Source organism: Meleagris gallopavo, chromosome 2 (assembly GCF_000146605.3).
Source record: "Meleagris gallopavo isolate NT-WF06-2002-E0010 breed Aviagen turkey brand Nicholas breeding stock chromosome 2, Turkey_5.1, whole genome shotgun sequence".
Taxonomy (NCBI): Eukaryota; Metazoa; Chordata; class Aves; order Galliformes; family Phasianidae; genus Meleagris; species Meleagris gallopavo.
Window position 1 is genome coordinate 5,137,438 of NC_015012.2, and position 24,932 is coordinate 5,162,369.

General features: G+C 45.0%; 1 long non-coding RNA gene across 1 annotated transcript; it reads right to left on the reverse strand.

The window, feature by feature from the left end:
• Positions 1–12,452: 12,452 nt before the first annotated feature.
• Positions 12,453–18,167, reverse strand: LOC109365803. The gene is made up of 2 exons (XR_002111525.1): positions 15,667–18,167; positions 12,453–13,068 (listed from the first exon to the last, which is right to left on the reverse strand). It is a non-coding gene; the product is annotated as an uncharacterized LOC109365803 (long non-coding RNA).
• Positions 18,168–24,932: the final 6,765 nt, after the last annotated feature.

The following is a 24,932-nucleotide window of genomic DNA, read 5'->3' on the forward strand; positions in this document are numbered from 1 at the left end:
GAAATGGTGTAAAACAGATTATTCACAGTATAAAGCATCCATATTAAAACACGTGCAAACATATTTCAAACTGCAGCACAAGTCCCTTCTATCCTCATCCCCTCTGCAAGTCTGACTATCACCTATCACGGGTTTCCTCCTGCTGTGTCCTCCAGTCGATCCTCCCTGCCTCTAACTCCCTCACAACGCATCATGAAAAGTTTTAGTGCAGGCAGCAACCTCCTTTTGTGGAGGAGTATGGGAGTGCTTGAAGCACACACAGTGCTTGTGCATCTAAGCTTAGACAAGCTGGCCTTGTAAATCTCCAATCTATGCAATGCTAGACAGTGGTTTGCTGGGATAAACAAAGTTAATAGTACATTCCAAATTTTGAAGATGTTCAGCCTTACAAATTTAACCAAGCCAACCACATTGGATGTGTCATGCTTTGATATTGGGGGCAGCCTTCCTAGTCATGCAGGAAGCCTCCCCAGCAGTGGGGTGCATGCCCCATCATTTCCCTGCCTATTTACCTTACCCTGCCTCTTAGGGAGCAGCACTGGGACATGCTTTCTCTATCTCTGCTCTTCACCGTACATGAGACACACTGACACACGAATTACTGACCAAGGCACTGAAAGGAAGGCTGGGAGGAAGAACACTTGATACTGCAAGAAATATTAGAACTGACATCCAGGCAAAGCCCTTCTGACAACGCCTTGCCGCCCTGATCAACCCAAGCCCCAGCAATGGCAGCCTCACCTCTCCCACACCACTCAAGTATTTGTCTCCTTGCCCCAGAGACATCCCAGCCATGAGCCCCTCCAGTCCTCCGGAGTAGACACAGCCTAAGAAGCCATGCAGGCCCAAAGCAGCTAACAAGCAGAGAGCAGAACCGCAATCCAGCTGTATCTCTCCAGATGCATGTATTTTTTTCCACGCCTGCCTCCTCCTGAGATATTTGCACGTGCCTCAGGCCCTGGGGTAGTTTTTCACAGAAGCCTGTTGCAGCACGTGGGCTGCTCCCGGCAGAGCAGAAACCTTCCCTTTCTTTTCGTACACCCCACCGCTAATAGCTTCTTTTTCATTTAAACAAACCCTCAGCTACGCATTCTGGCTACGTGTGATGATTCATGAGCAACAGATGTTGGTGCCAGCGCTAGCAGAGCGGCATTATTCGCTGCGTAGTTTCAGGTGCCAAAATACCAACGTTTATTAACCATCTCCGCAGAGGCCTCGGGAGCTTAAAGGTAGAACTAACCGAAAGGAGAAAGGTGAAAAAAGCCAGCGAAGGTAATATCAGTGAGGCATTCACAAAATACGTGTCAAAGCTTAACGTCCCCCCAAGTGCAGAAAATAAGAGAGGAAGGTGGCTTTCTCCATTTTTTCTTTGTTTGGATTGAAAGGTGAGTGTTGGGAGATTCAGAATACTTTTAAATCGATAACAAATGCTTAGGAGCTTCTTATTTATTTTAAGGCAATTCTCAAGGTATAATGAAAGGTTTTAATCTTATTTCGAAGGTGTAATTAAAAAAATCTCAGCTCCTAAGAAGGTCAATATGGCTTGCTAAACAACATTGATTTTTGGAATATTACTGATGCGCGTAGTGATTTTTTTTTTTAAAGATAACTTCCATCCCTTCAAGAACTGTGTCAGATATAATTTGATTGGTAAATACCTACTCTAAATTAAACTGGCACAGTAATTACAGGTGCCTCATCAGAAGTTATTGGAAAATTATTCAAGAAGCTGAAGCAAATCTGAGGACAACACAGCACATTTCAAAGCAGAAGTTTGTTTGCAGGTGCTACCGGGGATGCTGATCCCTAAAAAGTCCCTGAAGTAAAAATGTCGTCCAACTGAGCACAGATGAAATTTTACTGCCAGTAAGCACAGGAGATGGATTTGAGCTCTGGTTATTTGTTGTTTTTGTGTTGTTTTGTTGTTGTTGGTGGTTTTTTTTTTAATTTTTTGCTGAATTGGGGTTTTCTTGCCTGCAATTTGGTGTTTTCTCCTCCACGTGAATCAGCCCCACATTACAGCCAGAAGCAGCCATTTTCTGGTGGAAAGGCAACCCTGCCAACACAGGAGCCTGCAAACTGCCTCTTGCTCTTAGACCTTTCATTTTATGGCTCTTCAAATTATTCCATGTAATTAGGCCACAGGAAATGCAGTTGGGGCCATGGCCTTGAGAGGTGGGAGGGTTTAATGCATCGCTGCAGCTGCAGAGAGGGGTTTCTGATGCCAGAGAAGCCTTCTCACAGCAGGGACACCTTGTTAGCAACTGCCATTGAAGACTGAAAATCAGACTTCCCTTCCATAATCCCTGATGGAAGTGGACTGGAAATGGGTTTTGGAAGCAGACTGAAAACGGGTGAATGTGTGGCTGTAGCTCCTCAAACAGAGGTGTTATTGAGCACTGGATAAGGCTAAAAAGCTCTTCTTCTAGCTAGGTAAAATAACTCAGGTGCCAGTTAGTGCTCCAGTCCAACATAGCCACATTGTTGGCTTTCAGTGATGCTATGCTGACTTTCATTTATATGTATATATTTTTATCTTCACTATGCAAGAAAAAAGGTCCCAAAGACAACTCCCAACACACCTGCACAACACATCTGGGCTTTGTCTTGCAAATCTTCCCCCACAGCCCGTGTTTGGTGCAGACAACAATTCTTTGCCCAAAAAAGCTCTCACAGGTGAGAAGGGAGCTCAGGTGCATGTGATTCTCTCCTAGGCTTCCCCGGGTCATCTCCATGATGAGGATACCAGGAGGCAGAGATTTGACTGGGGCTTCCCTACACAGGAACACCCTACAGTGGAGTTACTCCCAGGCAGATAGGGGAGTACTTATCTTCTCACTCACCCACGTTTGCTTTAGAACCTCTGCATGCCCAAAGGCTGCAGGGTATCACACACAGCTCCTGAGGGATCCCAGATCATATCACCAGCAACCAGCAATGGACCCAGCTGCACACCCAGGGAGCATTCATGTGGTACGAGTTTGCTGTTCCTGCAAGGAATCAGTGACAGCCTTTTCTGGCAAGAGCAAACTGAAATCATTGCTCAAGGCATGCAGGAGATCAGACTGCGGCAATCACCCCATCAGGCTCCAGGGATGGGCTGCCTGCATCCCTCTGCCATGGCCAGCCCCTAGGCATGGCTAGGGGTGGAGCACGAGCATCAGCCAAGCGTGGCCTTTCAGAGGCAAAAAGCACTCCCTCTCTGTAGCCTGATGCCAGCAAATATTAAAGAGGTGACAGAGGTGCTGCTTTGCTGCAGATGGAAACCCCTAATAGCCAGGCACACACTGAGGTTTGTGCAGTACATCAGCAAAATGAGAAAATCCTAGTCCATGTTGTCTAACTCCCTGCCATTCCAGCAGTAGATCTAAAATAATTCATATTCCACTCATACATGCATAAACATGCAAAATATAGCTTGTTATTTGGCATTTCAACCTCTTGTACAAGCACCTGTCAATTTGAATTAGAGAATCTCCACCAAGTGCCAGGCAGGCATGTAGGACAAAAATCACCAATAGGCAGTTTTAGCTCATAGAGAAGAAAAAAAAATACTGTTGCAGTATCTGAGATGTTCCTTTGTGCTTATAAAAGATAAACACTTTAACCAGCCTATCTACTGAGTCACAACAGAAAGGATGGCTGCGGGAGCATGGGTGCATGCATGCATCTGCTCCTCATGCTCATCCCAGGAAATAAAGGTTATTTCACCTCTTACATATCAAACTGGATTCATCCGCGTCAATGGAGAAGAGCTGAATTAATTTCTCATTGACTTAAAGATTCAAGGTGTAACTTGTGATGTAGCTGCAAGAAGCAGCACTGCATGAGACGCAAGGTTTAACACTGCTCTGAGATACTGCTTGAGCACCAACCATCCCTCACTGCTGCGTGTGCTCAGCAGTAGCCTTCAGCTCCAGTTTCTCCCCAGGGCATCTAGGTGCTGTGAAATGATAACCCGTGTCGCTCTGGCTAACAGGAATTAGATAATAGAGATGGCTCAGGGAGCAAAGCACTGTGCGATGGGGTCAGAATTGGTGCCTGCAGCATCTGGCCTGCCTGCACGTGGTCCCCTTTCCCAGGGGCTATTGGGGAGTAGCTCTGGGAAGGAAGGAAAAGAGAATAGGAGCAGTACATGAAACTGCTATCTCTGAAAGTAGTGCTTCTATAGGACAGGCCTAGTCCTAAGTTTATCTGGTAATTACGTCAGGCTTTTATTCTTGCTGTTCATCCATTCATTCATACAGAGAAAAAAGATTTCCATCGCACAGTTTGCAGCTCTTTTTTTTTCTTCTTTTGATAAATGAGTTCAAAGAAAACTTAATCTTTTAAAAGACAGTTAATTCCCTAATTAGACATTCGCCTCCCTCTCTCATCAGTAACACAGAAAACATATCAAGACAAATTACCTGTATGCAGATGCTTGGCAATAGCATCTTTTCTTCCTAAATCCCCTGGACAAATCCAGTTAGCTTCAGCACAAAGTCTGAGAGATAACACCTGAGCCCCCTCCCAACTTGCAGCAGGGAACAGACATGCCTCTTTTCTTTGCTAAGTTTCCATCTGCTCCCTTAGATCATGGAGAGAAGACAGAGAAGTACGTGGTGGAGATGAATGGTAACTTACATCCTTGCAGAAGGCACCACTGGAAATTTAGGAAGAGAAAAGGAGGAGGAAAGGACCACACAGTAGCAGTATGGTGAGCAGATGCCCTGTTGAGATGCAAGGATGCAACCAGCACAGGTACACGGATGTATGGAGTTGGAGCAAAGAGCTTGGGTGTTTTGGGCTTCCCAGGGTCTGAGTTTTGGTAGGGGTTCCTACTGTCATGTGTGCAGGTCTGGGAGAATAAATCAGAGATGAGTATTGACATTTTTTTGTAAATCACACTCTATGCCTGTTTCATTGCATTGTTATTTCAAGTAAACCTTTCACATGCACAGAAACAAGCACTAGGTTTTGACCTTTGACTTGGCACTAGTGAGGCCGCACCTCGAGTGGTTTGTTCATTGTTGGCCCTTCTTGGAGACAAAAAGACACTGAGGGCCTGGAGCGTGTCCAGGGAATGGCAGCATAGCTATGAGGGGTCTGGAGCACAAGTGTGACAGGGAGCAGCTGAGGGAACTGAGGGTGGTCAGTCTGGAGAAGAGGAGGCTCAGGGAAAATCTAATTGCTCTTTACAATGACCTGAAAGGAGGTTGTGGTGAGTTGGGGTTTGGCCTCCACTCTCAGGTAACAATGATGAGAGGGGATGGCCTCACATTGCATCAGGGGAGGTTCAGGTTGGGTATTAGGCTGCCCAGGGAGGTGGTGGGGTCACTGTCCCTGAAGGTGTTCATGAAGATATGGCACTTGCAGGCGGTTACTTAGTGGGCATGGTGAGGATGGATGGCTGGTTGGAAGAGATGTACTTAGAGGTCTTTTCCTATCTTAAAAATTCTGAGACTTTGGGAACTTCATGAAAGACAATTGCAGCTGGGAGCATGACTCTAATCAAGGAAGGTGAAGAGAGAAGCCACTGCTCAGCCAAATCCAGGGCTTGGTATTCCTCCAGCAAGGCTGACATTTGGCCTCATGGAGGCTCTTCCTGCACTCCCTAACCCTCCAGGGGCTTGCAACACCCCTGTTTGCTAATAGCATACCCAGAATCTCACACCATATCAATGTGCGTGTCTCACCATGATGATTCTGAGACCAATGGGGAATGGATCCCAGACTGCTGTGGAAACAAGCTGCCATCAGCCTGCAAATCCTCCCAGGCAAAGCTGTTACGTCCCAAGACCCATTTCTACTTAGCACCAAGAAGATACTGTGCTCCTGTCTATCTCTCCTCACTGCAGAAGCCCAGGCTCAGTCAAAGGACCATGAAATGCAGCTAGACACCAGTGGAAAGAACACGAAGGAGTGTTTGAGCAACATGCTAGTCGACGAGTACTCTCTAATTATGCCAGCAAGAGAGACAAAAAGCACACACCAGCTGACACTTCACTGGATCTCCACTGTGCTAACTGACTGCAATTAATGAGACAGCGGCACTGAAGCTAGAAAGAACCCAAGCCAGAACAAAACCTCACTGATTAATTAAAAATTAAGAGATACCCAGAAGAAAATCTTTCCCTCCTCCTTCCAGTCAGCTGCCAGCCTTGGAAAAGCTTGCCAGGGGAGGTGCAGAGCAATTCTGAAAGGAAAGCAAGCCCTGAAATTCAAAGTGATGCTTCAAAACTGGCCAGAGAACTTTGAAGTTGTCCATCAACTCCATGCAAATCATAAAATCCAATGGCAGGTAGCCAGCGATGGCCAGAAAATGAATAGCCGATCATGCTGTTAACACGGCAGGAGACAATTTGCATAGATTTATGTTCTGCTAATGCTTGTAAGGTGCTGTAAAACAGAGGGGGCAGAAAACAGTTCTGATCAGCCAAGAGCTGGAGTGGTACCTGTGCTGAGAGCAGGAAGAATACACAGGGGAGAGGCAGCCCAGAGCCAGCACAGCTTCCCAGTGTCACTACAACTCTTGTCCTGTGAGAAGCAAACCTTTGGCCAGGAACTGGGATGGAGAGGAAATGAGCAGGCTCAGCTCAGCTGTGGTCCTTTCCTGAATCAAACCCAGACAGAACCATAAACCAGAAAGGATTGTAACATAAATGGGATTGAACTGCACAATGGTCTCCAAGAAAATATCAGGGTTCAATCCAAGGCTCAGCAGACAGTGGTCACCTTTTCTCCATTTTCGAATGGCCTTTGGATCTGATCACTACATAATATTTCTTGCCAGCATAGAGAGCTATAAAAAAGCCAAGAGAAATCCTTTCGTTTTTAACAACAGCAGGACAGTAACACTCACTGACTTCACAGCTGTTGTGGAGACTAGCAGTATTTTCAGTGCATTAAAAGACACAAACAATGCTTTAACCACAAAGCATTATTAGTAAAAACACTCTGGCACCAGAAAGCCCTTTGACTTGCATTATGCAAGTCTTTTAGCTCAAACTTCTTACACTCCAAATTGTTTTGTATGTCAGATTCAGACCGGAGTCCAAATATGTATATGAATATATATACATATGCCTAAAGGTATATATTTTAAAAAGATCTATAAATTTTCACCAAGTAGAAAAAGCTCTCTTCTATTAAAAGACAAGGGCTTGATTTCTAAAAGCAAACACATTTCAATTTGCACTACTAAAAATACAGTCAGTATTCACCCACCCAAGTGAGCCCTGACTGCATGCTGAGCATTCCTCCTGGCCTGCTCTGGGATGCTCCCATCCCAAAGCCAGGTACCTGTACATGCCCGTGAGGTCAGGAAGGCGTCCATAATGGGAAAACAGAGAACAATAGCTTCCTTCTCCTGCCTCTTTTTCCTCTTTTTTACTGGCACAGAGGCAGCTCCATCCCATATCAAACTTAGCTTTTGCCACACACAAGAGTCTATGCTGGGGAGGATATGTGCTGCTTGCGGTGGCTGGTGTGGGGGGCCTCAGGAAAAACTAAAGGGCCACAGAGGGAAGCACCAATACACCCAGCAGAATGCCCTGCAAACCTCTAATGGTGGAAGAATGCCAGACCCATGGGGCAGCACATCTGAACACAGCACTGGTTGCCACCAAAATGACAGCCACACACATACACCTGGACTGGAAAAAAACAAAAGTCCTGATGTTGATACCCATGTTTCCACAAATGAGCCAAAATTCCTCCCCTGGACAGTACGGCTATGCAGTCAGCTTTCGGCTGGTACCACTTTAGCTCATCCCATCTGTTTTATTAGCAGAATTAGTATCAAGATATTCACAATCTTTAGGGGGACTTTCTGCTATAAACGTAATTTGCCTTCCATGTCACTCATGGGAAATCAAGGACTGAGACAATCAATGAAGTTCACAGGACTTCTTGTGCCTCTGTGATTCTGAAAAAGTCCAGAGAGAACAGAGTTTCTGTGCCAGGATGAACTTAGGTGTTAATTCAGGCAAATACATTATTTTCTTCAACTGTGCTAACCCACACAGTCGGCGATAATAACCTTCATGTTAGATTGCTTTGACCCATCACCACTGCTCAGTATTTGGAGAACGATAGATTCCAGTTCTGGCTTTTTGCCACATCAAATAAAGTGGAAAAGCAATTTATACAGCCTCTTGGAGGAAAATGACAGCGCTCAAAGGAAAGGTGCTCAAGATATAATTTAATTTAGGTGTGATGAGCTTCACACATCTCTCCTGGGTAAGCCAGTCAATGAAGTCTCCATCTCATCCATTAGAAGGCTTAGATTTTTATTTTTTTTTTAACCCTCCCAGAGCATGCTAGGAGATAAGGTCATAGATATTAATAAAGGTAGTTAAAATAACGTAACACCTAAAAAACTGTGAGATACCATCAGCCTGGAGTACATCTCTGGGGAATCTGTATCAGAGCTGGGAGGTGCAGCTGAAGCAGTGGAGCTGGACTCCTTTAGAACCCCCAGAGTCCCATTTCCCTTCTGCTGACTCAGGTGATGCACTGGAACAGATTACCCAGAGAAGTTGTGGATGCCCCATCCCTGGAGCATTCAAGGCCAGGCTGGATGTGGCTCTGGGCAGCCTGGTCTAGTGGTTGGCGACCACTAACTCCAGAGTTCCCTTACTCACCCTACAATTTTGTGATTTCTGCTTTCTCCTGCTGGCCCCCGTAGCAACAGGGCCTTTCCTCGGAGTGAAGTTCAGCATATACTTGCATCCTCACATAAAACCATCAAGGAGAAAAAAATCAACCCTGAAAAGCCCACTTGTGACTACTGCTGCCAGAAGAGGTGCATGTGAAATGTTTACCTCCAGCTAATAAATCTTTCCTTGCAACAAAATGGGTCAAAAGCACAGAAGCGAAATGGCGACTTGACCCTGTCAAGATCCTCCACAGTGGCAGGAGACCATAAAACATGAGGTGCTACCTATTCCATCACCTCTCTCCTCTGCCCACAGGACGCTGCAGCCTCCCTGCAACCTTAGGGTGTTGAGCCGAAGCTAAGTTCTCGTGGGGCAGGATGAATAATTAATGGGAAGTGCTTAGTGCAGACATTCAACGCAGCTCTTGCACTGGGCATTAATCAATCAGCTGGCTGACTCTCTAATAGCAACTTTGGCTGGGGTTTTCCCCTCTCTGTGTAAATGCAAGGCTGACATCACTGTGGGCCCAGCTCACTCACTGCGTTTGTACAACTGGAACAAAACAAAAACAAAACACCACATGCAGTACAGACACTTAAGAAGATATAGAAGGGCAGTGAGGCTAGCTAATGTCAGCCAACGCACAAAGGAGAGAAATGAGAAAGTTTGGAAGAAAAAGAAAAGTGGATGTTATCAGAAAGAGAGACAGGAAGAGCAGACAAACTGAGGAAGCCTGTGTAAAAGCTGGGGAAAAGCAGTAACAACAGGTACCAGGGATGCCTAGGAAAGCAGCCTCCCTTAGCTAAAACCAAAACTGTGAGAAAGAGCCTGGGAGAATTAGAATAACAGATAGGGATTGTAAAGTCTCTGCTGCAAACGAATCTTTGGGAAATTTGAACATATGCTACCCAGTGATAAACATCCCTCAGCATGCAGCGAATTAACTGAGGAGCTCGCTGCACCCAGACGCTTAATTAACTATACTGTGAACAACCTACTTTGAGTGAAAAGCAGAGGAGAGCAGCCTAAATGTGGCAGTAACCAGCAAAGAACCTTGCTATGGGATGGGTCCTTGGCTGTCACAGGTCACTGCCAGGCAGTGGGACCCCCCAGGTACGAGTATTGGTGTGCTTTCTGCCCAGGGTGCTGCACTGCCAGAGACTTGGAGGAGAAAAGCTTGCACCTGATTTCAGAAGTGAGAAAGTGAAAAGGGCTTCGGTTGCTCTGCATGATCAGAGCATGAATGAGGGCTTGGTAAGTCTGCAGCTGGCAGGCCAGTGCCACTTTGGGATGACAGGCAAAGGCATGAAAGCTCCTTCCTCACCCGCTGCTGGCACAAGTTGGCTCCTCAGCTCACACAGCACCAGATGTCTTCCAGGTCTTCTCACTGTGTCTTCCAGTTGATTATCTAAGATGGCCTTTGCTCTGTTAGCCTGTAGCTGCTGCACTGAGCCCCAGGCCAAGTGCTGAAGGCCAAGCAATTCCTCAGGTTGGTCCATGCCTCACTGAGAGGCAAAGACAAAGAAATAGGACCTAGAGCAAGAAGACCTAGAGCAAGCAAAAATTTGTCGCCCCTGTTTGAATTCCAGGGCCATTATCTGGAAAATAAAATGGCAGTGTAGTTCAACTAAATTATTTCTTCATACATAAAATAAGAAAAAAGAATGCTGTTAGTATCCCTGGGCTTCACAAGGCGTGAAGTATCAGCCTGTTCTCTAGCCCCCAGGCTGGCACTCAGTGCCCCACAAACTCTGCTGTCCTTGTGCTCCAGGGAAGTGCTATGTTCTCACAAACACGATTTTCTCCCATTTAGATTCTTAGGCACAACATAAAATTATAAAAAGCTGATTTGCCACGTGTCCAGAGAGACAGCAAGCTCCTGCCTAGAGGTTTACAGCATTCCTCAAAGACTCTGCTAATTTCCCAGGAGACAGCGACTAAAATTCGGCCTTTCATCTGCAGCCTCCAGTTAAATCCCCTTCAACATGTTAATTTGGGAAATCAGCTTTTAGTCTTATTTTCCGGGATTTTCCATACCAGACTCAGCTATGCAGTGGAGCACAGCCCTACTTCAGAGATACCTGTCCTAATCCAAACACTTGGATTCAAATCCTCCATTTTTCTGCAGTGGAGGGGATTCTGATCAGAGCAGTTGTTTTGGTTTTTTTTTTTTTTTTTTTTTTTTTTGGAGTTGGGTCTTCATCTTGTGAGATGTGTCTTCAGCTTCCTGGCTTTCCTGTACTTAACACTGCAACCTCTTTAAGGTGCACCAGTGATAAAATTTGGGTCAAACCCTTAAGCTCTTGAATGACTTTGCAGCTCATGACAAATTCCTGGAGCAGATCTCTAATGCTGCAAGAATTATAAAGAGAAACCTCACAGGCTAATTAAGACTCCCCTTCTGAGCAATCCCACTTCTGATTTTTATCAGCCCCCATGCTGGATTCCTTGCTGTGTGTGTTAATGGCCTTCTCGTCAAAGTGCAGTTAATCCTCTAGATGCTAATTCCAAAGCATTATTTCTAAGTTAAATGTACAGACAGTAACAATGAGACAATGCCAGAAATTAAAAAGTAAAAATCCAAGGAAGGTCTAGCTGATAAAAGAGGATAGGGAAAAAACATAAGCATCTCCTTGGTTTCAGACCTAGGTAGTGTGAACACTGCTGCAGTGATTTACAGTCTCGTTATATGGATCCAGGACACAGTTACATCCCTGGAGGTCAGCAATATCAACAGCAGAACCATGAAAAATCTTGACTTCTGTTCGTAGGGCAAAGAACAGACTCAGAAGGTCTCAATAAACTCAAGTCAGGCTTCTCTACCAGCCATTAGGAAATATTAAATGGCATATGTTTGCCTTCCTCCACACATCTCTAGGTTTCAGGGGTGGTACAACAAGCTGGCCGCTGACTGTGGAGGTCTGCAGGACAACAAAGCCTTTTACTACTCTCACAGTTAATAGCACTGATTTGGTGTTCACACTGCCTGCAAAGACGGATCCCTTTCCCCTTGCTCGTCTCAAAATAATCTGCATGGGCTTCCCAAGCATCAGCATGGCTTATTTTCCATGCCCTTCTAACGTTGCTGTTAGGTGGCTGCTCTGTCAATCACACTTTCGTTCACAGGGTCCCGCTGAGGAAAACCTGCTGCACTGTAAGAGGTTTGGGTAAACCTTCCAAATTCTGAGGATTTCATCAACTTCTGTGCTTCATCTGCTGACTGATCTCATCCTTTCATCTCATCCCATTCACTCTCGAGGAGAATAACACCAGCCTTCAAAACTATCCTGCTCCCATCTTTTCTGCAGGTGCGCCGCTCCCTGTGCCGTTTAATCTGATCCAGTCAGTGATATTGTTCATGTCTGATGCGCGGGCAAATCATGGCTTAATCTCAGCAGATAAAGGAAGGGCTGCCCAGCTCCCCCTCACACTTTTATCCAGGAAAAGGTTTGCAGACAGCAGAGCGCTCTCCTGAGTTGATTTTGCAGACAATCTGCTTTAATTACACTCATATATGAATTAAATATCACCCTTCCCTCGCAAACACATTCTGGATGGTTGGCCAGGTGGACATGGGATACAGCCAATTAAAGATAGGACTCATATTTGGTTGCAAAGAGGACTGCTGTGCAGTCCTGGAAAACCTCTGCACACAACTTTTTTGCATGCATGATTACTAACAGTCATGCTTGCATACAGACACAGATGTAAATCAATTGCTGGCAAGGTAAGTACTCTATTTAAACATACGCCCATTATGTTTTGTGTTTTATTTTATTTTTTAAGTTCAAGTTCTCAAAATTCAGGGTGTTTTTTTTTATGAGTTCTGAAGTGACTTTATTCTGAGCATAGTCCAAAACCTGACAAAAGTACTTCATGTTTCTCAAATATATGCTTGGAGCATCACTGTAGAAATCCCCCAGCATTTGGGACACCTGCAGGACAGCTGGAGGCAACAAGGTTTGCTGAGCAGAGATGGTATCTGAAGAGCAGCAAGATACGCACTGCAGATCAGAGGCTTCATGAATACAGTGGAGGATCATTGCACTGAATGGGAAAAGCTAGAAAGACTTGAGGAGCTGGGAAAAATTGAAGTGGAATGAAGCTCAGTATTGCAAGAAGCAAGTCATGCATTTGGGGTTTACTGAAACATTTGCTTTGTGCAGGAGTTGGTAACACAGTGCTGGAAAGCAGGAGTTGGTCAATGCCCAACTGGAACCAGACTTGGCAAGGGGTGCAAAGAGGTATAAGAAAAGCTTCTACACACACATCAATCACTACAGTTAAGTCCAAGGAGGCATTTTCCCCCTTAGAGAACAATGCAGGCAGGCTGGTAAGAACAGGCAAGGAGAAGGTTGAGGTACTCAGCTCTCATTCTTGATGACATTTGAAAAAAGTCATGGCAGTCAGATGAAGTCCCTGGTGACTGGAAAAAAGGCAACAATCAGTATCTAAAAGGGGGCTGTAAGAAGGAAGGGGACAGATTCTTTAGCAGGGTGCATGCAACAGAACAAGGGGAAGTGGTTTCAAACTAGAAGAGGGGAGAATTAGATTAAACATAAGGAAGAAGTTTTTAGGTTTTTTGCTTTGTTTTGTTTTAACAATAAGGTGATGAAGCAGTGGCAAAGTAGTCCCAGGGAGGTGGTGGTGCCCCATTCCCAGAGACATTCAAGGTGAGGCTGGACAAGGCTCTGAGCACTAATGGAACTGATGTAGGTGTCTCTGTTCAGTGCAGGGAAGTTGGACTAGGTGGCCTTTAAGGATCTCTTCCAACTGAAATGATTTGATGATCCTGTAAATTGTAAGTTGCAAATTGTTGTTAACAAATCAGCTCAAGAAACGTGGAGGCTTTCATCGAGACTGGTTGGTTTTGCAGGCACTGGTCCTTTGAGAGTCTTCCAATAGTGGAGCTTGCTGCTTGCCTCCATGCACAAAGAAGGAACACAAAGATGCTGCTGTGTCCTATGTCACCCTCTGCTATCTATCACCAGAATTTCCCAAAATTTGTCATACAAATAATGTATTCCTAAACACTTTCACCTCTGAGCAGCTTGAAATTAGTCAAGAGGAGATTTTTCTCAGGAACTAGCAGAGGAAAGGTGGGTGTTTTGCTTGTAAGCTGGGTATGTTCTCCAAGACTTGTGAGCTAATTCATCCAGGGAATATGTGGAACTGCTCTGCTTTTCTGCAACAACACCGCTGCCTATGGGGATTTCCTTCCTCGCTTATCTTAATATCACCTCTCAGTCGTCAGTTCTTCTCTGTATGCACACCCTGCCCCAGATTAACTTCCAGGCAGGTGAATTCCCCAGCCAGATAATTTTGTGGTGAAATCACTGGATTTTGCAGGCTTCTACAGATTCCAGAGAGAGCAACACATTCATACATCCAATCACTCACAGAACAGTCAGGCAGAATTAAGAAAAATCACCATAGAAAAATGAGACCGAATTAGCTGAAATTCACAGTAACAATCTATCACAGGTATATCGCAAGGGACAGAGTTCCACATCTGAAAGGGCTTTTCAATCCACATCTGAAGGGTAGTATATAAATGCTACAGGTTATTTAAGTCGGCCTTTCAAGTAGTATAAATTGGCAAGTCAGCTCCAATATTAATCACGAGACAAATTTCCAGTCAACTTGAGTTCTTTTGGTTGGGTTTCTGAGCCTGCGGGGTCACATTTGTGACCATTTTTTACAGTCATGAGGACTAAAGAAAAGCAAATGCTTCGCTGGTGAAAGCCGATATTCCCACGAAACTGGAGAATCCCCAGAGCTGAGGGGTTTTATACCCCCCTCCCCATAACCACAAGACACACAGCAGGAGCTCGCACCACTAAAAAGCTACATGGCTGCATCATCACTTACGGGCAAAGCCTCTCGCTTTGAACTGCTTCTTCCCCAAAAGCTCTTCTGAAAGATACCGCATCTTTCTCTTGAACGTTCTCTGTTCAATCTTAGGCTTGTGTTACACACCATGATAACCAAATATATCAACTGTCTTTTCCCTCCCCAGTGGGATGAAACTACTTTATTAACAAGAACACGGTGAATTATTTACGATATATAACAAACCAAATTCATTCTCAGAGCTGTATTCAAACATACAGAAAAGGAATCCTTTGAGCTCTGTGAGGGTTGGTATGAATCATCCTTCTTTCCAGTCATTTAATTACTCCAGGATTAGGAGCTCATAAGCTATGGTCTGCACTTCTATTAATGAAAACAGCCATTATTATTCCTTTACATGGAGCACCTGGAGGCCTTCTGCAGCTGAGCTCCTCTTGTCTGGCTTAGGAAAAACACTCCCTTCAACACCTTTGGTCACGACAGGTTCAACTTCTTGTGATCCCAGTCTAATCATAAAGCAATTTTGAAATACTACACATATAAGGAAAAAAATGTATAATAATACAAGGCAAGTCCTGCAGGAAACCAGCCTTGGGCATATTTCAGAGATAAGGGGTGAACGTGGCTTGCTGAGAAGCAGCACTTCAAGGTTACTCCCAATTGGATTACAAAGGATTAAGAGAACAAATGGGTTGAGCCAAGTCAAACACACAGGTGTGCCCACAGCACTCATCATCTCTGGAGCACACTGGCTACGTAAATCTGTCTGAAAAGAGAGGAAGCACCTCCATCTAAAGAATTGCTACATCCACCAGATCTGCACTGCAACCAACTGCAGAAAGCACCCAAAAAGCTCACATAGGCTTTCTTTGGGTTAGGAGATGCACCAGGTCTGGGCAAGAAGGCTGCACATGAAGACTCAAGGCAGCCTTATAGGTGCTACATGGAAGTATCAGGACATCTACCCCCAAGCACTTGCCTAAAGGAAGGAAGGTTTAAAGCATGCCCTTTCCCTCTCCACCAACACCAAAACATGCTTTTGCAGACTGCCCTCCCTAACAATAGTATCCAAATTCCACCTAGACTTTACAGCACATAAAAGCAATTTTTTTCCATATGGGAAATCAGTACTACAGCAAAGAGAGCTCTACTAGTACCAGTCATTGCTCACCTTTCCTGTCCCCACATCTCCTCTGTGCAATAGGACTTGCATCCATCTGGTTGATCTACAGAAGACATGAAGACTGTATGGGAAACCATCTCAGACGAGCTCTTGAGCTCACTCGAGGCCCACAGAAACTATGGGGGCAAGCTTGCAGGTCCCTCATTTAACTGCTCTGGTTAATTTTCTCCTCCTCTAACACAGCTGTCACCAATGTGATCATCAAAAGTGCCTCCTCTTTCCAGGTGGTTCATTACACACAGCTGCCTTAGGACCTGCACGATGATGGTGCAAGGCTAGGACTGCTTCTTGGTTTCTCCTTCCACCCTGCACACAAAGGGCAAAGCCATGGCAGATTCCCTTCAGGTTAACCAGGGGATGGATTTCTGCTTGGGAAAGCCTCTTGGAGTTCCGCAGCCCCTGATGAGGCAATTTATGCAGCATCCTAGATAGGTAACTGATTACCCAGAGACACCGCTCAGACGTGTGGGCTTTTCCTTTTTAAAATCAAAGGAACTGCAGTGAAAGGTAAACAGATCAGAACTGTGGAGAGAAACAGAAAACGGTGCCTGTTGACCCCTTCTGAGCTGCATGGATGACAGCCAGGAGCTAAGAGATCCCCAGGTCACCTGTGAGAAAAGCACAGACAGGAACCAAAAGCAAAGATACTCGAGTCCAAGTGGAATTAGATGTAAACGACAGGCACTCCGCTCTGCAAAACATCCCTTAAGAAGGGACACCACTGGCTAACTCCTCTATTTTCAATTTGACATCCAAACTTCCAGGGGACAACATGTCCAGTAAAACATAACCCTGAGATTACAGCAACTGAGAGGCAGCAGCCACAGAAGCCCACAGCATCCATTTTTCAGCTCTGGACATTACCGTGAGACTGTGAGCAGCAGCAGGGGAGGTATAAGGAGATGGCATTATGCTTGTTTGCAGAACTTTTATTGCTAATTGACATTTTTGCAGAGCTCCCCAGGCAGCCGCGGGCAGCGCTGGTTGGCCGGGCCATGGAAAGCAGCCCAGCACCACATCCTGCACAGTGCCCAAGTGGGGACTGTATTTCTGACACAGACTCTGGAAAAGAAGTCAGGGATATAAACTTGCCTAAATGCGGTAAATCTGAGCAGAAGCACTTGTAGCCAGTCTTTGTTCAAACAATACGATTGTCTTACAAATTGCATACTATCCTTAATTTCCACATTGATTGTGAGATGAGCTAAACCCCCTCAGGGGCCATCAAAGCAGCTCACTGAAGAAACACCAACGTGTACAAAGGAAAGCTTTCCTTTCAACCAGCGAGAACAGCTCTGGCTGCTTGCGAAGGGCTTTTTTAGTTGTGTTTTTTTTCCCCTCTGCGTTTAGCTCATCCATCTATGGAAGTAACAAGGTGTGAAGACAAACTTTGCCATCACAGAGGAATATTGCTAATGATTTCCCTTTCAACTGCTTGCTCAGCTTTACCTTTGCTAGAACGGATTACCCGGTGCTGACAAAAGGTGTCATCTCCGCTCAGATTAATTGCGCTCACATTAATTACAAGTGCAGACCGAGGCTGACTGTGTGTGACATTATTTCAGTGCATTAACACAAGCTGCAAATAGTTTGCTCTAATGGGACAGCACAAGGTTCTTCCAGTCAGATACAGAATGGCCGACCCTGTTGTTCACAATAAAATAAACCTTTTAGGGTGTCTCAAGCCATGATGGTGTGGTTTTCAAGCCTCTTCTCTCTCATTACTTCTTCTCCCTTTATGTCTGCTTTTCTCCCCTTCCATCATGGTACATCATCATGGTATCTTGCCCTGAGCTTTATTAGGTGCCTCGTGGCAGCACATTTCCCAGCTAAGAGCCCTGCAGGACCACTGCTCTTCTCTGCTGAAATTGCATCCCCTAAAATACGCTGCTTTCAGGATTATATTTCCCCACGGTGAGTGCCTCAGACTCTATAAAACACACAGAAGCACCGCCAGCTTCAGCTGAACCCAGAAGCATTTGTGGGCTGAGGATGTGATCCAGCCCCAGTGGCACTGGTGAAGGCATTGCTGATGCTAGGAGACAACCAACTGGTCCAGCTCCTGGAGTGAACTGGGGTATGTTGGGCTGGCTGCAGCCTTTGGATGATGTGCATAAGCTTTAGGGAAGATGAGCTGCAACAAACCGAAAAGCAGGTGACCACAGTTTGGTTTCATAGGTTTCCTAATGGAGTCAGGGCTAGCTCTAACTGTGCATCAGTACGTGTTCACTTGGTCCAGCACCTCCTTAATTAGCTATGTAAAAACATGACAAGCAGGAAAAAGAAATCTCAGAGAACCTGTTCCTTAAGCATTTTGCTCTATTAGTAACCCAACCATCACTGCAACTATGCTATATGAATCCAGAGAGAGAGGGTGCTGAGCCAGAGCCCTGCAGAGACACTCCTCTTCCCAGCCAGCATCAGCCCGGAGATCAGAGGAGCTGAAAGAGCACTTCTTCCCCATCTGCAGCCGCACCCTGCTTTGAGAGGCACGGCAGCACTGAGGCTGGCCAAAGCTCTTTAGAGTCTAAAGAGCAGTCCTGAGCATAAAAGCAATGCTCACAAGGGAGTTATAGGACTTTGTGCATTAGAAGTGAGCTTAAGGCTGGGTAGGACAGGGCCGAGAGCTGACTTCAGGGCAAGCAGAACATCTTGCCAGCTGGTAAAATTAAGTAATTTCTCATATAGACACAGGGCAAGATGTGAGAATTGGACCAAAGAGCTTGGCATTTTCCCATCTTTCCCTATCATAATGATGCATTAGCTCGCGGTGCCAGAAGCACAGCCAGTGTCTGCCCAGCACTTTGCAGGGCTGTGCCTCTGCCTGCATGGGGACCAGAGCAGGACATGCAGCACAGTGCTGCTGCTCTGCACAGCCACCGACTGCTGAGGAGGTGACGCTCCAGTAGTGAACAAACCAACCTGCAGGCACAGCTCACCCTGTGCTGGGAGCAGCACTGGAACTAGTTCCTAAGCCAAGCCTGCTGTCCTTACACATCCATGGCCATACAGCCCTGTTGCAAAGGGTTTTGTCAATACACCGGTGAGAAGCAGGGAGGTTAAATCAGTTCAGTTCATGCATATTTAAGCACCATGACCTGCATTATCAAACTCAGGCTCAAAATATTTGTAATGGCTCAATTAGCCTCAGGCACATTATCTCACTGGTATCAGCAACTGTATGTATTTATTTACAAATGGCACAGGGGGGAATTAAATGTTGCTGTTGCTGTTGTCAGGGAAACAATCTACTTCTAAATTTTTAATTTTTTAATTTAAAATGTTGTATTCTAAGCAGGAATGGTCATTAAAATTGCATGAGGAAAAGGGGAAAAAAAAACTGGTGTATCTACCTATGATGGAATTGATGTACACTGTAATTACAGCAGGTTACAGAAAAAAAAAATGTATCTTTCATGCCACGGTTATGAATGTTTCTGCACATTACTTGTGATTACTGTTGCTTAAGAATGAGAAATTATTTATTCTCCGTGTGCAAATCCTCAGCAAAAATTGCAGGTTGGAATACATAATTTACTTTGTGCACTGCAATTTTTATGTAAATACTAGGATCATCACCATAAAAGCGGGCACTCAGTAAAGATAGATTTATAATGATATAAATGGTAACTTGCGTAGTAGAATTTAATAACTAATATCCTAATTTGTATTTTCACAGAATTGGTGTTACAGGGCACGCGCCTTGCTTGAGCAAATATGGCCTAAAGCTGCTGCAGTGGGGACTGCCTATCAGTCTGTCTGGAGGACTGCTGCAGCACCTTGCCAGGACATTTCTGTAGAAGTAAAGCCAGGTGATGGTAAGAGGGAAACAGCGTATTTGGAATAACACAGAATGGAAGTGCTGGTCTCCAGCTCACGGAGCGTACAATTGCTTGCAATCAGAATCATAGAATCACAGAATGGCCTGGGTTGAAAAGGACCACAATGCTCATCTAGTTTCAACCCCCTGCTATGTGCAGGGTCACCAACCACCAGACCAGGCTGCCCAGAGCCACATCCAGCCTGGCTGGATGCCTCCAGGGATGGGGCACCTCACTAAGAAAGAACACAACACATGTCAATCCTTCTTGAGCCCAGTCCTCCAAAACCCCAAATGCCAGGCTCTGCAAACCTACATTCACAAGCACACCCCGTTACTTACACTCCCTTGCTCATCTGCCTGCATTCACAAAGCAAAAGCTTTTTAAACTGTCTCCTGTGTGCTCAGAAAAAAAGATGCTGCGGTGCTGTTTGTACCCACGCGTTGCCATGGGGAGCTGGGGAACAGTGCTTGTCCCATACACCTGGGTCCTCCCCACCACCTGCCCACAGCTCCCTCTCCCATCCCATGTACTGCAGGAAGGAGCATGTGGTGGTGGAGTCAGCTGGAAAGCTCTTGCTCCCTGGCTATTGGTGCTACCTGAGCTGAGAGCTGGAGGGGAAGGGCTCTCTAGGGTATTCCACGTGCCTGCAGAAAGCCTGGCTTTGGTTTCTCAAACATGAGAACCATCTGTCTACAGCTCCAGTGTGGGGAGCGGACAGCAGGGTGCCTTCAGGCCTCTTCCACAACCGGGTTCCAGAGCGTCCATGTGTCCCTTCTGAGAGCAGCAGCTGTGCTGGTCCCAGCAGGCTCACACACACTGTGTCAGGGCATGACAGCACCCCAGCACCAGCACGGGGAGAGCACAGAGAGATACACAAAGGGAAAAGCCCAACAGGTCCCAGCGCTCTGCTCTCCTCCCACCTCACCCACCCACAGGACCCTCACCAAGTGCCCGCTTCCCAGCACAGCCCTGGGGCTGACCCCTCCCTCCCAGCCCCTGAGCATCCCGAGATTCTTGTGTCTCCTTGCAGAAATCTCTGTTTGGTGCCATGGTTCCAACAGCAAGCTTTCTCTTCAAGCAGCACGATGCCATCCCCGGCAATGCTCCAAGAGACTGCTGAAGGGAAAAGTGGAGGGAACGGCGCAGCAAGCAACTGAGGATAAACACATCCTGAGGGTATTTTTCCCCTTACATTTCTTGTAATTAAGAGTTGTTTTTACCCTAAGGACCATTAACGTGAGACATATTTTATTTTTTTCTTTTCTTAATTACATCTGCTTTCCACTTCCAGGTCCTTTATTTGTTTTCACTTACAGCTCTCACAGTGACTCTGTTTGGTTTTCTCCCAAGTCCATGCCCAAACAGAAGACCTAATAATATGAGTTCTGGGACATGTTTGCAGTGGGGTTAGGAAGTCACAGCACTATTTGTGAGTCTGTAGATTAAAGCTGGGGACATTAAATCGTGGCTAATGGGTTAACCCCTTGGTGTCAATAGGTTGCTGGCTTCACTAACTTCCATTTGATAGAGTTGGAAAATCCTTGACATTTTGCACCAAGGGGTTAATTTGAAAAGCGATGAGAATTCAGTTTCAGTTACAAGCATAGCTTTAATAATAAAGAAATGAAAAATTTAGGTTTCCTGGAGACCAACTAGAGTGTAAAATTATCCTTGAAGGTGCAATCCTATGTGAAGGTGAATACAGGGGGTTTTGAACAGCATAATGTTGGAAGAACAGAGAGGAAATATGGAAGCAAGTGGGTACTTCAGCTATTTTCCCCGCATCATTTGGTAATATGTAACAGGACAGTAAACAAATTACAATGAGGGAGTGAAAAGGGACCAGCACAACATATACATTTAATCTCCAAAACTATTGGAACTAAAACATCATTTACTCTATATAGAGACTGAGCAAAGAAACATCAAATGGCTTAGGTTGGAGGGAACCTTAAAGACTGTATAGTTCCAAGCCCCCTGCTATGGGCAGGGCTGCCAACCACAGAGTAACAGAATATACATGTAAACTCACAGAGAAACACTGGAGCAGCTCCTCTGCCCTGATTTGAGTTCAAGTGGTAGGAAGTGGGCTTCAGCAGGATGAAGCCAAAGCAAAGTGAAAGCAGCAGCTCAAGTGAACAGACCCCAGCAGGAGAACCTGGGGAAGCAGCACCAGTCTTAGCTCTTGAGGTGCCCAAGTGGCACCAGCTGAACTCTTTGTCCCTTCTGCCTTGGCTCTGCCTCCCTGCCACTGCTGATTTCCAGCCTTTTCAGTGGGTTCCAAGAACAGGAAGGAAAGCTTCCCTCTGCATGCTAAATATCAGCCAAAGCACAGACAAACCACAGGCTCACAGAATAAACTATTCTGAGTTCTGTGTATCTTCAAGGAGAGGGATAGTCATCACAAAATTTTCAGCAGAGAGCTCTCAGAAGCCTGAACAACCACAGCCCATCCCCTCTTATCTGGATAACTAATCATTCAACACAAGATCCTGATCTCACTCATCACCAAGGCGCCATGATTTAACAGTTTTGTCAAGTTCTTGCTGGAAAGATACTGCAACAGCCTTCCTAATGGCAGAGTGACAATTGCTACAAGTCCTGCGAAGTGTGGGATGCCAGGCAGGCATTGCATAAAGCAGCAAGACTTGTCCTGTAAATCTTATCCCAAATGAAAATAGCAAACTACTCAGAAGGATTTGCAATGCTACTCTTGATTTATCTCACACAGAATGAAATGCATGCAGCCAGAGTACCCCAGCGGAGTTCCAGTTTGGATTGGGAAGCCCTTGGCATTCCTCACTGATACCCTTTGCTTTATTGTATTGCACCATCAAAACAGAATAGAGTAAGTGAAACTCTTCTGCATATGAAATGCCCTTTGCTGAAGGAAGCTCTCACTGGCTGGTGTGCTTGCTGCATTGGAGCAATTCTGGCTCCACTCAGTAAAGCAGATAACACAATGCAAATGTTATTGTTACCACAGGTTAAAAAAAGTTCTAATATATATAGGCTTAGAACAAGCACATTGGGCTTCTTGTTGTTGTTACATTCTTAATTTTCTTGCAATGTTTTTGCATACCTAAATTCCTCATTGCTTTTCCTAACAACACCCAGTGCCACTAACAGCAGCCAAAGTCAAAGTCTGGAATGTAATTAAGATGTTAGGAGATTGCTTCATCTGGACACACAAACCTGAGCACCTGCTTATGGTGGCAGGTGCCAGAATCAATACACTCGGGCAGCCTGGAAGCCCATCTGAGGGGCTGATTTCACACCCAGCCAAACAACCTTGTTATGTCAGAGCACTGAGGGCATCAGCCGTGCCTCCTGGAAGTGCTTGCTTCCCACAACTGGCCATTTCTTTTATCCACACTGCGCTGCCAAACGCTACTCAGCTCAAAAGAAAAAACGGAAAATAACTGATCAGGCCTGAATACCAGACAATTGTAGATAGATAGCTAGTCCTCCTACAGCCGTATGCTAACTTTCTACACTACAATCAGAGTGGGATTACCTTGGCATTGTCCAGCACTCTTCCCCTGTTGCTCACACACAAAAAAGATGAGAAACAGAGAAGGTTATGGGCAGAAATGTACCATGGCTTATTTTTTCAATAGTTAATTAGCTTCTCTCCTGCTAAACTGGATGGGAACAACAGGTGTTTTGATGCTTGGATAGTTTCAGTTTCCGTAGAACAATCCTTCAAGCTCTCATTATTATTATGGTCGTGGTATGCACCACGAAAAGGACTTCTTTCCAACTCATGCACCACCTAGTTATCTGTGTGCAGGAATAAAAGACAGCTGTGATGCAGAAGTCCTGAAAACACACTGACATTTCCCAAATCACACAATCTTTTTTCCTTTTTTTTTTTTTCCATCCACTTTTTTGAGATTCTGATTTCAGATATAAACCGAAAATACCAACAAGCACAAACACTGATTTATTTGCAGATCACAACTAAAACCTCATCTCAGTCGATGATCTCTGATCCTTCTTGAGGAAAACAAATTGCCACAGAGGAAATGCTTGTGTTAAGGCGACATTAAAACAGGTTAAAGTGGAGGAAATAACACTGTTTGAAAGGAGGTAACAAAAGATAGAGTCAACTAAAGACCTTCTGACCTAAACAAAGAGGTAGCATTAGGCTAAAAGGTTCCCTCTTCTCAAACACGTTTTTTGAAGAAAGCCTCGTGTCAAAAGTTAATTATAATGGAAAAGAATACAGGAATGATCATAAAAAACTACGATGCCCCAAAAGCTGTAGCTACCTCTGGAGGCTCAGAGGTTCCAAATACATAAAAAGATCAAAGAACTCATGTTCCACATCAGAAGATGATGAGATAACTACCTCTTTTCAAAAAATAAAGGGTTTTCTTTTTCATTAAATCTTCCCAACACATTCTTCTAAACTGTCTGTAAAGCAGGAAAACAGAAAGGAAATAATTGAAAATTTACAAAGAATGAAAACAAGCCATTTGGACAAAATTGTTATGTGAAAATAGAAGGAGCTATCAAAAGAAACAACCAAGGACTTTGACAATGTCTGTAGAGACTGAAAAAATGAAGAAACAGGCCGATTTTGTAACAGCAACAAGAATGCCACTGAAACTGCATGAACACATGAGCAGTGCTCCAGAAAGCTGACACTTCAGCTGTCAGAACGACACTGGAGAAGAACAGCAATTATAAAGCAAATTAAACTACAAAGAAAATGGGGAAAACAAACAAACAAACAAACCCACCCCAATATGGCTTCCCATACTGCCTGCATTTTTTGCTGCTAACGCTTTTCATGCAGGTGAAATGCAAAGCTAAATGCACTACTCCAAGCCCTTGTCTCCATTTCATCAAATATTAATGCCATCACTTTACAAGTCCTTCTCCCTCATACAAGCTTTAAAACCACTTTAAAAAGCTCTTTAGAAGCAAAAGACCAATTTCTCTCATGATCTGGTATTTTTGTCCAGTTGTACAAGATCTTTTACTGATTTAATCACAAGTATACGGATGGAATGGAAGCTTCTATGTTTACAAAAATCATTTGTAGGCCACAGCTCCATTAGCCTGTTCTACTTTATATTCCACAATAACTTTCATAGATAGGTCAAGAGGGAATGGTTTTAAACTGAGACAGGAGAGGTTTAGGTTAGATATCAGGAAGAAGTTTTTCACAGAGAGGATGGTGACACACTGGAACAGGTTGCCCAAGGAGGCTGTGGATGCCCCATCCCTGCAGGCATTCAAGGCCAGGCTGGATGTGGCTCTGGGCAGCCCGGTCTGGTGGTTGGTGACCTGCACATAGCAGGGGGTTGAACTGGATGAGCATTGTGGTCCTTTTCAACCCAGGCCATTCTATGATTCTATGATCTGAAGTTGGAAAGGATCCACAAGAATCATTGAGCCCAACCCCAATGTCTGAGAGAG